At 43.4% G+C, this 13,901-nt stretch overlaps 1 protein-coding gene across 8 annotated transcripts in view; it reads right to left on the reverse strand.

Annotated features, from left to right (window-relative positions):
• Window positions 1-13,901, reverse strand: part of PLAGL1 (PLAG1 like zinc finger 1) — a 56,301-nt gene that overhangs the window by 18,736 nt on the left and 23,664 nt on the right. For 5 of the 8 annotated variants that reach the window (XM_061428193.1, XM_061428195.1, XM_061428197.1 and 2 more), the window contains exons 4-5: window positions 11,528-11,601; window positions 2,983-3,053 (exon numbers count right to left, since the gene is read on the reverse strand). The gene's annotated coding sequence lies outside the window, so the exon portion shown is untranslated. Of the gene's footprint in view, window positions 1-2,982; window positions 3,068-11,527; window positions 11,602-13,901 lie in introns of all 8 variants that reach the window. The other 3 variants (XM_061428199.1, XM_061428190.1, XM_061428194.1) reach the window with 2 other exon arrangements.

Here is a 13,901-nt window from a genome sequence, read left to right on the forward strand (position 1 = left end):
TGGGGTGTGTTTCTATAGCTGACAGTGGCAATCTTTCCCAACTTACCTACCTAATTATCGGCCGGGTCTATGGTCCTAACACGGTGACTATTCTAGGGAAGAGAAAAGCCCAATTCCTTCCCAGGAAGTGTGTGAGAGCAAAGGCTCACGCTGAGAAAAGAAAACAAGAAAAGCTCAGGAGTCACAGGGGTGATGGGAAGCCAGATTCCTGAGTTCAAATCTCTGGACGGAACCTTGAAAGTTACACAGTGTTATCAGGAAAGGATGCTCAAGACTTGAGTGGATGGTTTTGTCCTAAAACAACAGTCTCTAAATTAAAAAAATTAAAAAGGACTGAAAGTACAGAAAACAATGTGTCAGCAAAGGGCTGCTGGGGTCAAATTAGAGAGGACTCTTGTTTCTCTCTGAATATCTGTACTTTCTAAGTTTTCATAATTTTGACTACCTACGCTGGGTTTAGAGCAAACCAGGTGGAGAAACGGGAGGTCTACTTCAGGCCGAGGGAAGACCATGTGAAAGCAGAGAGGCCTGAAGCAGGACAGGGCAGTGTGGATCCCGCGGTCTAGTTTGGCTGGAAGGTGGGTGTGGGCGTAAGAAGAGGAGCAGGAGACTGGCCTATAAAGGAGGCAATGCCGCTGTGAACACACTGGGGGCGGGGGGATGGAGCTGGTGTGCCAGGCAGAGGAACCTGGGGGCCAGAGAAAGGGAAGATGTTGCACGGAAACGGACAGACTGCTGTGCACAAAAAAGTGAAAAGTGATGACGGACTCCCCCCTTAGGGATAATGTATAGCACACGTAACAGTACTGTTTGCAAAACCTAAATGGTTCCTTTTTCTCCTCCACAAGGAAGTCCTGAGACCTAATCTGATTAACTGAATAGACACAAACGTAACTGGAAGTTTTAAAAGACAATTTACAGCTTTTTCCCCCCAAACATTTTCAATGGATGAACATCCAGAACTCACCTGACCATAAATTGTGGACACAGTCAAGGGATAAAAAAGTAAAACAGCTGCAACCACACCAACGCTCACTCCCCTCCCTCCAGGAGCAGAGGGCTGCCCACCTCTGCGGCCACCTGCCTTATTTATGGGACAGAGTTACTACCCAGTGCTTGTGTGAGAACTTTCTCTTTGCCTTCCACAGCACGTCCCATAAATTCAGAGGATGCCAAGGCAATTTCACCCAGAAACACTTGGTTAGAAATATAAAAATAGGTATCCCTATTCCTTTAAGATGACCCCGGTTTCTCATTTTGTCTTTGTAAGGGGATAGATATTTCCTCCCATTTCCAATTTAAAAGGAAACGAGGTTGGAGACACAAGGCGGTAACTTTTGCAAGTTACTGCACTGCCTTTTCTGAAAGGGGGAAAGGAATGTTGAGGAAATGGGGGAGAAAGCTTAAAAAGGGTGGAACACTAACAAACAGGGCCTCCTCTCCTTTTCACCTTAAGTCTTTTCTCTCCCCCATTCACAGCTTTAGGTCCTTTGTTTGTTTAACAAACCATTACAATCATAGCTGGTTCAATGGGGAGGAATGTGAACCTCTCTAAGTAGCTGTCCTGGCAATCCACATGTGTGGTCCATCCCCAGCCCAACCCGGGCGGGGCTTCAGTGCGCTGGTCTGTGCTCCTGTTGCCCCGGGGGCCAGGCACCTTCCTTACAATAAGGCCCAATTTCCCGCCACATGCTTGCTGCTCCTTCCCAGTAGCCTAGAGCGATGCCTCACTGCCCTCCCTGCCTGCGGAGCGAACTGCCCCATCCAGGCTGCCTGGGCTTTGTCCCACTCAGCTGCAGAGACACACAGGGCCTAGGCTGTTCTCCACCTCTGTCTTCGGCCCATGGACTCACCACCTAATACTTGGCAGTCATATTCCAGGATCTAGCTGGTTATCATACAGTCTATTGCACCATGACCAGAAGATATAATGGCAAGACCTCACCTCCCCGCCCCCGCCCCACCAACTAATTAGAACTGCCTTTCTCAGTTCCCAGTAGATATGTTAGCCACGTTGGGACGGATTTCAATTTCTCGGCCAATAAATCAAAAATTATTTAGTAAGACAATTTTATTTCAAACAGAACCAAAATAACCTTTAGTAAAACAATATTACATTTCAGTTGAATTCAAAGTCCTCTTATGCTCCTTTGTCTACTAATGTCCATCTAACAGCCCTGTGAGATAGGCTAGAAAGACATCTTTATCCCCACTTAATAGGTGAGGAAACTGAGGTCCAGAGACTAAAGTTCTTTGTGCATAGGTACTAAGAAAAAGATATGACAGGGAATGTACTAGACCAAGCGAAGTACCCAATGCACAGGGTTAACTTCCCTTCACGTCATGACTGCTGACAACATGGTGACAAGAGGCCTAACCCGGGTGTTTTGAACTAAGCGGAACATTCCCCACTTCCACCTTGCCGTTGCCCCCGGCTAAGCTGTCTACACAGCCTGACTCTGGCAGTAGCTTTTACAGCAGTATTTCCCAACAAAGCCTAGGAAGCTGGAGCTGGAGTCCCTAGGGCAACTTGTACGTGACTAGCATCTTTCTTAGGCTTATCAGTCAACATCTTCCACAGATGGGAGGCAACCTTTACACCTCTTCTTATGTACACAAGTCGGGAGTAGAGATAGGGCAGCTTTAAAGCTTTTGAACTGATGGGTTGACAGCAGAAAATTCCAGAGATTTGCAGGTATTATCAGGGCTGTGGGTGGGGGACAACAGAGGATATGAGAAGTTGCTAATTGCAGGATCTGATTCCCTGAAACACAGAGGATCCTAATGCTTTGTAAAAAGAAAAGGTTAAAACAATGCCATTCTAAGGTACTTCACAGTTTGAGGGGGAAAGGTATTTAGCCTTTTTGAAGTGCCTTGAACCTCCTGCACATCCTTGACTTATTTGACTATGTGCTTCCAAGCAGTTACTAATACACAGTCTCAGATAGAAATAATTTTTAAAAGCAATCATGGCTTGCGTACCTACTCGGTGACAGGAAACGTCAGCTCCAAGGCAGTCAGGGAGTCCTCTCAGAAGGTTTGAGGCCTCAAACCTGTAAGAAGAGATCTTGCACACCTTCAGTGAGTGAAGCGAGAAAAACACCCCCCACAGCCGCCGCCATGAGGCAACTTGAGCTTGCTTACTTCAAAAGCACACATGAGTGCGCACACACAACTGTGAATGTACAGAGGACATTTTCCACTGCTTTTTAGGTATTTTAATAGATGATAGATCAATTTCAAATTTTAAAATCCTAGGGTATAATACTTCAATAGACCCACCACCCTTAATTTTAAAATGTCGCAGATACACCACATGGTAAAAGTCTTAAACATTGAGATTATTTGTTATATTTAAAAGGGGTGCTAAAGTTCATAATATTGTAACATAAAAGATTTTCAATATCTCATATAATCTTGCCCAAGAAGATTTTTAAGTATTTATATTATAATCTTGTCCTACTTGTAAGTGGATTAGAAAAACCCTGATGTTTCTCCCTGCTTTTTGCAAGTAGAGAAAACACATGAAATTGCTTACATAAAATATTCAAAAGAGCACTCAGAGGAAATGGCATTTTTTTTAAACCAACAGTATTAGAATACCATAAAACAGGTATGCAAATCCATGCAATAACAGAGCCTAAAGCAAATTATGAATTGAAAAGAGTCAGCAACAACCAATAGGTACTCATTTTCAACAAAAGCTTCATATAAAAAGCTTCCTATCTTCATACAGATTTATCAAATGTGCAGGGTGAAAAGGCTGAAGTCTGCAATTTGCATACATGATTCAGTGGTTACCAAACCCGACTACGTTAGAATTACCGGGGCAATCTTTTAGAAATACACACTCCCAGGCCACAGCACAAACTAAACACAGGCTCACAGCACCTCTGGGGCCCCGGGAACTTAGGCTTCCGTGAAGTCTCCAGAAAAAGTCTACAGCCAGCTTCACACCACGGTCCCTGGTGAGCACTGGGAAACAGGTATCTCTGTTCCCCAATTAATTATAAAAGTCGGCTTCTTCCAGCCAAGACTATTCCAGCCAGTTGACACTCTTAGGGGCAAAGCTTTTTGGGATTTTCTTTACCAGTACAAAGGTAAACCTATTACGTAACAGCCAATTATATCTCACCTATGGGATTTATTCACTGGGTTGCCTGTTTTCTTAATTTGATCAAAAAGGCAATGTCCATTTATTATGAGCAACCTCCTTATAAGTTACAAATGGAAAAATGAGGGCCATTTTCAGACAACAAAAGTCTAAAAATAAGCCACCACAATTTAGGGAAAAAGCTAGAGGCGAGTAGGTTCTCTGAATCATCCAGAGTATTTGTTTCAAATGTATTCCTTGCTTTGCATGTATAAACATGTCACAAATCATCTTCATGGTCCATCTCTCATCTCAAAATGCTCAGCATTTATTGTGGTGGTTTAATTGGGTGGTCTCCAAAGGCCTATATTAATTATTTTAAAAGCTTGAAAACAACATGAAAGCAAGAGAGCAGAATTCTTCTGGATGATTCCTCCTTTGCTCCTACCCATCTCACCCACGGACAATGCCAATTTATGAATTCAGAGAGGCAGGGGCTCTCTCCGGCTTCACTAGAAAGGGCGCCCATGACACGAAGTACGCAAACCAGGCAGCGGAGTAGCTTAGCTGCATTGTCAAAATATTCAAATTATCACTAAAAGAAAGCGATTCCTTTCTGAATTCAACAATGCCCCCCGGCCTCCGAGGGCTCACACAGGAGCTTATTCTTAAGCTGTTCAATGTAAGTAGCACCAGTGAAAGCGGAGAACTCTGGCAGGGAGGAGATCAAGTCCCTCGGCCTTTCCCCCCTGCCATCTCAGACCGGGTCTAATGCTTAAATAGTTAACAATGCAACAGAGAACCCGAAAGCATGCGTTGCCCCGGGGAAAAACCATGTGCAGTCTACAACAATTTAATAAAGCACAGCGGAGACAGGAAAAATATCACGTAGACATTTGACAGTACACCACTTGCAGGCTGGTTCTCACGTCTGAATTTTAGATGTCAAAAATCAGAGAAAAAGCTTCTAATAGGTGGGTTCTATTTAAAATAAAAGAATACAGTTTTTTTAATGAACCGGTAACATAAAATATTTCTAAGTATACTCATTTCTGAGCTCCAGAGAAGCAGGAAAAATCACATTTTTCTAGAAAATGGGATGGATGCACAGTAAACAGATCATGTATGGTGAATTGTCTTAAATAAAGGGGAGATATTCAGGGGGAAGTGATTTGTTTATTCAGCAATGACAAAAACTAAAGTTTCCTGAATCTAGAGCGTTCGGATTTCTAGAATGCATTTTTGGCTGTCACAGTCTGTTTTTCTAGGCATTAGCTGCTGAGGGCTGCGTTTGAGAAACACGGCTTCTTCTCTGTTAATGAACTGGTTTAGCTGCCTGCTGAGCATTCACTGAAACCCGAATTGAACAAAGGGATTTCCCTCCAGTTTCAGCTCATTCACTTCAAGCTACTCCCGATTTCACTTAAGTAAATTCTTCAAACTGACTTTTTTTTTTTTTCAAATGATTTGAGTGGGAAAGAGCCGGGCAAGCCCTGACACCAGGAGGCCTGTCCGGGCTTTCAGCAAGAGTCCTCTGGCTGGAGGATGTGCAAGCCTTGTTTTCGAAAAGCCTCTCAGATAAGTTCTTCCCTGCGCCGCACCTCCCCGACCCCACCCCCCACACCAAGGACTATAATTCCTGATGGAAAGGAGCCCACCCGATTTGGTAGATTCTAGACAAGTAAATCTTACTTCAGTGAGCTGATCACTGCAACTGAGATTATATCTCTGGAGTGGAGGCTGTAAACTGGATATTTGTATTCATCTCACAACAACTGAGTCATTCTGAAGATGACCCCGAGGCCCATGCTGTGAAAGGGTAACTGGGAGTGTGAACAGATCTGTGAGCCTGGGACCTGGCCCCCTACCTTCTGCCACAATCCCTGAGGGGTCAGTCACAGCCCAGGGTTTCAGCTACTTCTTGGGGTCTTCCGTCCTGAACCATCTACTATCTATCTTCTTCAACTATCAATCTATCTACTACTGTCTTCAGCCATCAATTTCTTTCACATTTCAGACGAATCCACGTAACTTCCTCCTGCATCTCTCAGCTTAGATACTGTCAGTGGCCCCGGAGGCCCCCTGTTCTGAAGCGGGGCTCCACACAGCTCACCCTCCAGCATCACCCATTTTAGCTACTGGCACTGCTATGTAATAAGAGCTAACATTTAGTGGATGCTCAGCAGGTCATGGCCGTTTTTTTCATGTCTTTAGTTAATGCTCCAAACAGCCAAATGAGTAGGGAGCATTAACCCCACCTTACTTATGGGGAAACTGAGGCTGAGGAGCTACGTCAGTCGGCCTTTGGTGGCTCGGTCAGTGAGCAGCTGAGCTGAGCTTTGCATCCCAAGCATGGGCTTTGAGAGTCCATGTTAGTAACAGGCCACTCTCTTCACCATGTTGCTTTCTGGCTGCTCCCAAGTCAGAAACCCTGGAGGCATACTAGATTTTTCTCACTGACTAAGCTGCACAGTCTTCAGGCTTATTGTCTCTCAGCTGTGTTTCCTTCTCTTCATTTCCATAGTTACCAGTGTTTGGGTGGTGTTTTGCCTTCGTGACAGAGTCCAAATCAGTGCAGCAGGACAACTCTGGAATTTTACTTTGTTTGTCCTCCCAACAGTTTTCCTGTCTAGCTCATTTAAAACAGGTGCAGGCTTTGTAATTCCTTGTGTTTTAGCCCAGATGACGGCAGAAGCAGTCTATCCTTCTTAATGTCTAAACCCAGTGAGGAGGTTCTGCCCAACTTCAGAGTTGGGAGGAAGTTAAGAGGGTGAGATACTCTCCCCCTAAATGAAGGGGTGGGGGGCCTTGCACAGCTCTGTCCCTAAGGCAGGACAGAAGCTTCCAGAGGACAGTGGCGCCCGTGCTCAGGGAGCCCAGGCCTGGGGCAAGAGCGTAGGGCTTCAAAAGACCACTCAGTTACTCTCATCATACCCCAGCTACTCTCATCATATACCAAAGGCCAGCCCTCACCCACCAGGGGTCATGGAAACCTTCAGGCTCTAGGACACATGCCATGGGAGAAAGGGAGACACCGAAGAATGACTGCAATGAAATTTCTCTCTAGGTTGACGGAATGATGAACACAAAAGGGAGTGCACTTTCTGTATGCTTGACACGCGAGGGGAGTGAGAGTCAGACTTATGAGGGCGCCTACAGTGCAACGCCCTCAGGGTCATGCGCATCTGTGCTACAGACTAGCTTCCACTGCTACAACGCGGAGCCAGGTTATTTCTCAAAAAAATGCTACCCTTCTGCTGCAGAGGCGAAGGGACTCTGCAGAGGTGCTGGGGTCTGTGCTTTGGTCCCGGGGCTGATAGAGAAGGAAGGAAGGAAGTAAGGAAATAAGGGCAGATGTTAGGAGTTTACTCTCAAGATTAACGCCTCTGATTCCTATGCAAATACCTAAAGAGGGAGAGACAGAGAAAGTTATCTTTAAGGCCTTTATCTTAAACTCTGAATTGCTTAAAAACCAAAGGAGAAAACATAAGTCTACCAGGGATTAGAAAGTGAGAGGCTGATGCTGCTAGACTTCTTGAGGCCCAGGACAGCCCTGCTTCCGAGCCTGGACATGCCCCCCTAGACCAGCCCACTGGGACAGAGTGGGATGTTGGTTCCCAGAAGATAGAAGTGAGGGTGTGCTGGAAACTGAGGTGTCAGAGAGGAAAAACCACATAAATGTGACAAATCTGTTGATTCAAAGACATTGCGGTAATCGTAGGTCCTTGTGGCACCAAATGTCTACAGGGATTTGGACCCTGAGGTCAGTCACGTCCTCAAAACAAATTCCACTTAAATCCTGTGGCTGAACATCTGAGACTTCAGATAAGGCTCATAAAGTCCCTGATGAAAACCAGAGAGGATTCTAGATAAGCCGAGATGTATCAGCCAGGATGCTGAGATTAGAACTTTTAGAACAGGGAGCTCTGGTTGGCCGAATGTCAGATGTACAAGGATCACCAAACAGGGGACCCCATCTTCCTGGTGCACAAGTACCCACTAAGTCTGCCTGGCATGAGGGGCACATCCATAGGGCAGACAGACCTTGGACAGAAGGAGCCATCTAGGGAGCACATGCCCCATCACAGAGGCTGGGTGGCCAAGCCAGTCCCCACTCTCTGCTTTGGTTAGTAGGAAAATGAGTATTTTTTATTAAATGGTACCCAAGAAGAGAACCCATAAATGGGGAGCTTGGAAGTTGGGGTGGGTTGAGCAAGCAGATAGACGTTTGGAAAACCAGAGCACGGGGCCACTCAGCTCTCACAGGGTCTGGCCTCTGTTGACCTCGCTTCCCTTCTCACACAGGAAGAGGGGTGAGGGAATATTAGAGGGGCAGTCAACAAACCCAGGCCCAGCCCCAAACCCTCACCACCCACTTTCCAATCGGTGGCACCCCAAAACTGAGCGGGGATGAGGGTACGTGGCAGAATGGGGGCCCAGCCCACTCTACTGGCCAAAACTCAATTTTCATGGGGCTGCCTTCAAACAACTACCAGCCTGGCAAATAAAGAGCTCATAAGTAAAGGGACATTTCTACATACTGGAGACCGAGATCCCTACGGACTCCTCAGTCTTTCTGTTCTCAGACTGGCCCCCCTTCATCCCTTCATTCTAGTCACAATGCTGCTGTCAGAGCGATTCTTCTAACATGCAAATACGCTCCCGTCACTTGGCCATTTGGAATTGTTCAGTGGTCCCATTAATTTCTGTCAGTTGCAACCAAGAGTCCTGACTGATGCACTGCAAGTTTTTAATCAGGACAGCAATACGCTCAGGCTCAAGTTATAGAAAGAGACCTCAGACAGCAGACGGACAGAGTAGCTTCTGAGTGTATCCAATCTATACATTCAAATCAGTAAAACAGTAATTCCTTGGGAAGAAACACAGCCAACAATTTTGTTAAAAAAACTGCACACAAAAAGACTAACTGCAGTAATTGAACACTGAAGCTTCTCTGTAAAACTGGGTGTTCACAGGGAGCTCTAAATCTCTCCTGAGTCGGAACTTGCAACACTTTTGCGTACTTTAAGTTGAATATACAGGGCAAACTGGAACCATTTTAGGAAAACAACAAAAGATGATGATCACCCTAATGTGGTTCTAATTTACATGCTGGTTGTAAGTGTGTGTGTTTTTATGAATCACTTTTAATTCCTGTGCTCAAACAAAAAGGAAAAAATTACCTTGGTAATGCCACATAATGGATCAATTAAGTTATTCCCCAAATAAAGTACACTTTGTTATAGTATAAACACACATAACTGCTAGCTCTATTTTAAACACACTGATAGAGAAATGTGCTTTATTTATTCGTTTTAACAATAATATTTAATACTCTCCTATATTATGCCCCTGCCCTCAGCTCCCCTCAGGCCTTGACTACTTTCTTTTTGGGGAGTCAAGAAAGTGAAAAAAATAAAATAAAAAGTTAATACTATTTCTTAGACAGCAACTTTCCTTACCTAAACGTGGTGTATGACGATGAGTTTTCCTCTCCCTTATTCTTTTACTAAAAGCATACTCTACCTAATACAGGTTGTGGTTCCTACAGTTAGTTAAAAAACATGAACCAAATGATAGTATTTCTAGACAGTCTAGGAACGATGGATTGGTGGGTGCAGAAAAGACTGGCTATGGAATCAGATGGCTCTGGGTCCAAACTCTGGCTCTGCTACTTGCCAGGTATGTAACCTCAGGCAAGTTCCCTAACTTCTCTTTATGCTGACATCTCTCTACCTGGCAGAGCTGTTACGAGACGATGCGTTACAGATGCACACACAGAGGCACGGTGACTGGGGCAGAGTCTGAAGTTTATGTACAAAGTAGATGTGCCCTGTTAATAAGCATCACGAGTGCTTTTACACACTGGATACGCTCACAATTAGGAAATATTAATAATCTGTGTCAGGATACAATACGTCTAAACAGCAAGAATGTAAGGTTTTGATTCAGTTCAATAATCTTTCTTTGATTTGGACCACCATGACACAATTCTTTTCTAACGTGTTCTTGTAAAAGAAATTTCTAATTATTTCTCTCCTGCTTCAAAGTTTTGTATGTCATGTAGTCTAAAGACTTCTAAATTCTTAAGCAGCATATTATTATTAGCTGGGCTTTTAACGGCAATGTCACGTTTAACTGGAGAAAACAATTACAACTGGACCTAGCATGAACTGGTCTTACACATATCATGAAGCTACACAAATGACATATAGAAGCGATTCTGGCAACTTTAGATTTTGCTAGAATTTTTTTTTTTGAATGTGTGGGTGGGGAAGTGGACTAATTTCAATTAGAACCATTTGGAGAACAGGAACTTTAACACACATATCTAATATTCTCTTGACTTTGGCCTTTCACTTGGAGCAGCTGTGGGCAGCCTTTCTAGAAGTCAGTCCCAAGAGTAAAATGAAATTGGAAGTGGTTTATCTAGTTTAAGAGAAAAAAAAAAAAAACCTTAAGTATAAAATGGGATATAAGGAAACTTACAAAGAAGATTGGAATTAAAAAAAATATGGCATATTTACAGTCAAGGACACTTTGCAAAAAAATCTGTGGAGAGAGGCCAACAGTTATGGTTAAGCAATACTGTTAGCAGCAGAGCTGCAAACAGGAGGAGGGCTCCTTAAGGGTGAAGAAGGCAACGGGCTTAAACAGAGAACTAATACATTTTACAGGAGAAAAACAACCAGAATGTTGGATATGAAATTTAAGGCTCGAACTAGGTGTCATTATTTTGAAATGGGTGTTTAAAACAAACCATAATCTCCACATGTATGGTGGAGAAAAATAAAAACTTCCGATAAATATCACGGATCCCATCAACCATGAGTTCCCACAAATTTAGGTTACCGCCACTGGATTTAGCAGCATACTTATTTCATAATTTTAGGAAATTTGGACAGAATATATGCAAACTGAAAAATCACCTCATGTTACGACGCTGGAGCATGATTTAGAAACTGAGTTGAAACGTATGCAACATTCTAAATATGATTCTAAATGGAAGATAATCCTCCCCCAAGTTCCCCTAGTATTAATCTGTTTTTATCTGAAAACATCTTTTTAAATGTCAGGGAGGGAGGTCACAAGTTTCTAATAAAGAAGTCATGATCAATAAAAGTCAGCTGTATAAAGCCCCTTATTTCTAAAGTTACATGAATAAACATTAATGACAATTCTTAGCATGTTCTCTTGATTTTTCTAAAGAGTGAAAAACAGGCTTTTGTATTCCCCAACCCTCTTTTTTCCTTTAAGGCCTACAGTTCCTCCAATGAGAAATCTCAGACAGCGAGTGTTTTCTGGGACATCAGCCCCTCTACTGCGGAAGGCTGTGGCGTGTGCTCTAAAGTAGGAGAATAAGAACACAGACTCACGCTGGCCATGGCACGCAGCCTGAGCAGAAGTCAGACAGTGTCGTGGGGATACACTTACCTTTCTAAGCTTGGGGTCCAGAGGAGTTTCAGATGTGACCTGAAATAGAGGCCACACCAGATGTGAGAGCAATCCTAGAAGAGGAAAAAAAAAAAATCAAAAGGTTAAACAAAGAAAAGCATTGAGGGAAGTCACACTGAATACTGTGGAAGGAGACATTCACACTCAGGACGCAAGTTCAGGAACACCAGGATCAAACACTGTCTGTCTGTATACCATCATGTCATATTCCAACCTTCCAGAGACACATCTCTGAGCTCTTACAGAATTTTTAGTTTGAGAGACGCAACACGGTGACATGAGGAGCCACAGCCATGGTGCCAGAAGGCCCACGGTTCAGACCCAGGTGTCACCTGGAGCCACTAGAAACCTCTCACCGCCTGTGGAACAGCTCTCTGCCTCGGCTTCTCACCTTAATATGGACATGATCACCATACCTACAGCCCAGGGGCCTTCTGAGGATTAAAGGAGTCAGAGTGAAGTGCTGAACACTGCACCCAGGAAGCAAGCTGTACTGGTATATTTGCAGTTCTTTTCCAGAGACCTTAACTCAAGTGAGAATGTCTCAGAGCTTCAGGAAGCAATCAGATGATATTCAGAACCTTTTCTAAAAGGGTCAACTAAGAACACTATCCTCTAGGAAAAGGGAGTGTGGACCCACCGGAGCAGGGCGTGAAGGGGCAAGAGGGGAAGACAAAGTCAAAGAGCCAGGGAAGACCATTAAAAGGCAAAAAACAAACAGCCAAACAAAAAAAAAAAAAAACCTAAGACCAAAAGGAACCTTTGCTGAACTCCATTTTTTTTTTCTTCAAAGACAAGGTTACTACTCAGAGGAGAGGCCTAAAGGACAGAACTTGCTGATAATAAGTGTACCTGTCTTTCTTGTCATTCAACCTAACCCACAAGGAGGATGTCTCCTTTCAATGACTAGGTAAGCCCCTAATAGGTCTGCTTTGTTTGTTAGATGGATGAAAACCATCTGAGAGGGAGGATCTGGTATCTTTCTGCTAGGAAGTTTGCTGATGGAGGTAGACACACACAAAAACATGAAGATCCCCAAACTTATTTTGAGGGCTTGACTCTTACTAAATTACCTGACATTCTTCTTCCTGTATATGACAACAGACTTCAGGCCTAAGAAAAGGGCTCTTTTTATAAAGGATCATGCAGTTGACATTAACTGGTTCTATAAACACAGCAAGAACACAACTTTTAACTGCAGTCACCCCCTGGGGCATGCATGTCATTCTATCAGTGGGGACAAGATATGCCTCATCGCTTTTAAACTGAAATTTCCAACGCAAGAGTGTTGTTTGACTCCCCACTTCTCCTTCCACCCTTCATCCCCCCCCTAACTCAGGTATGATGTCACATGAAATTACTTCCAGAAACTGGGAGGACAGAACAGCCAAGTTATAAAACCTAAGTATGAGGCTTACGGCTTTCTTATCTACAAGTTAATACTTCTGGGGGCGAGAGTCTATCAATGATCAAGGCCACGGTAATTTTCCTGTTTCGTAAGAAATCTAAAATCTCAGCAGAAACACAATCTGCTGACTCGATCACATTTGTACAGCCCACGCAAGTGCCTATCCCTACACAGGACGCTCCCACGACTCACCAATATGTAAAACTGTTTTTTAAACCTCATTCCTACTTTTAATCAAGGCAGAAAATCAAATAGATGTCTTTGGACATAATCTTGGAGTAAAAATAAAACAAAAAAACATGGAGAATAAAATATGAGCCAGATCCTATACTTGTGTGCTTACTTCACCCCCCCGCCAACATTTTATAAAGTTTTCCATTATGATTTTAAGATGTCATTTTTTTCCCAAAGAATATTGACAACTATTTCCCACTTACAGCTCTGGTTTAAAAAGCAGTTGGGTTTAACTTGAGAATAATTCAGAACTGGGCTTGTCTTAGGCTCCTGTGAACTCATGGGAGTTAGTCCTCTAGGATCAAAATTTCCTTTACATTTTTCACTGAGAGTCAAGGGGTTCATAAAATACAGTAGTAGTAAAGCTAGTTACAGAAACTGTCAAAGGTTTTGTTTTGCATTATTTAACATTCCACCATAGAATTAAATCATGTAGAATGGAAGTCTGTCCATCTCAATCACTAAATCTGGTCAGGTGAAAGTCTACAAAACTCTAAAATTCTTTTCATCTTCTTACTGAAAATATCTAAACACTATGCTGAGACATAATTTTTAAAAAAGAATATTACAGGAGAGAGCTTGGATTTGAAAAGGACAACACCGTACACTTTCTATGCCTCCTGTTCGCAGGCTGAGGGACTGCCCAAACAACTTGCCACGTTGAAAAACTGTTTAATAATTCTCCATAAAGGAAAGATTTTAAAAAGCTAT

Source organism: Bos javanicus, chromosome 9 (assembly GCF_032452875.1).
Source record: "Bos javanicus breed banteng chromosome 9, ARS-OSU_banteng_1.0, whole genome shotgun sequence".
Lineage (NCBI taxonomy): Eukaryota > Metazoa > Chordata > Mammalia > Artiodactyla > Bovidae > Bos > Bos javanicus.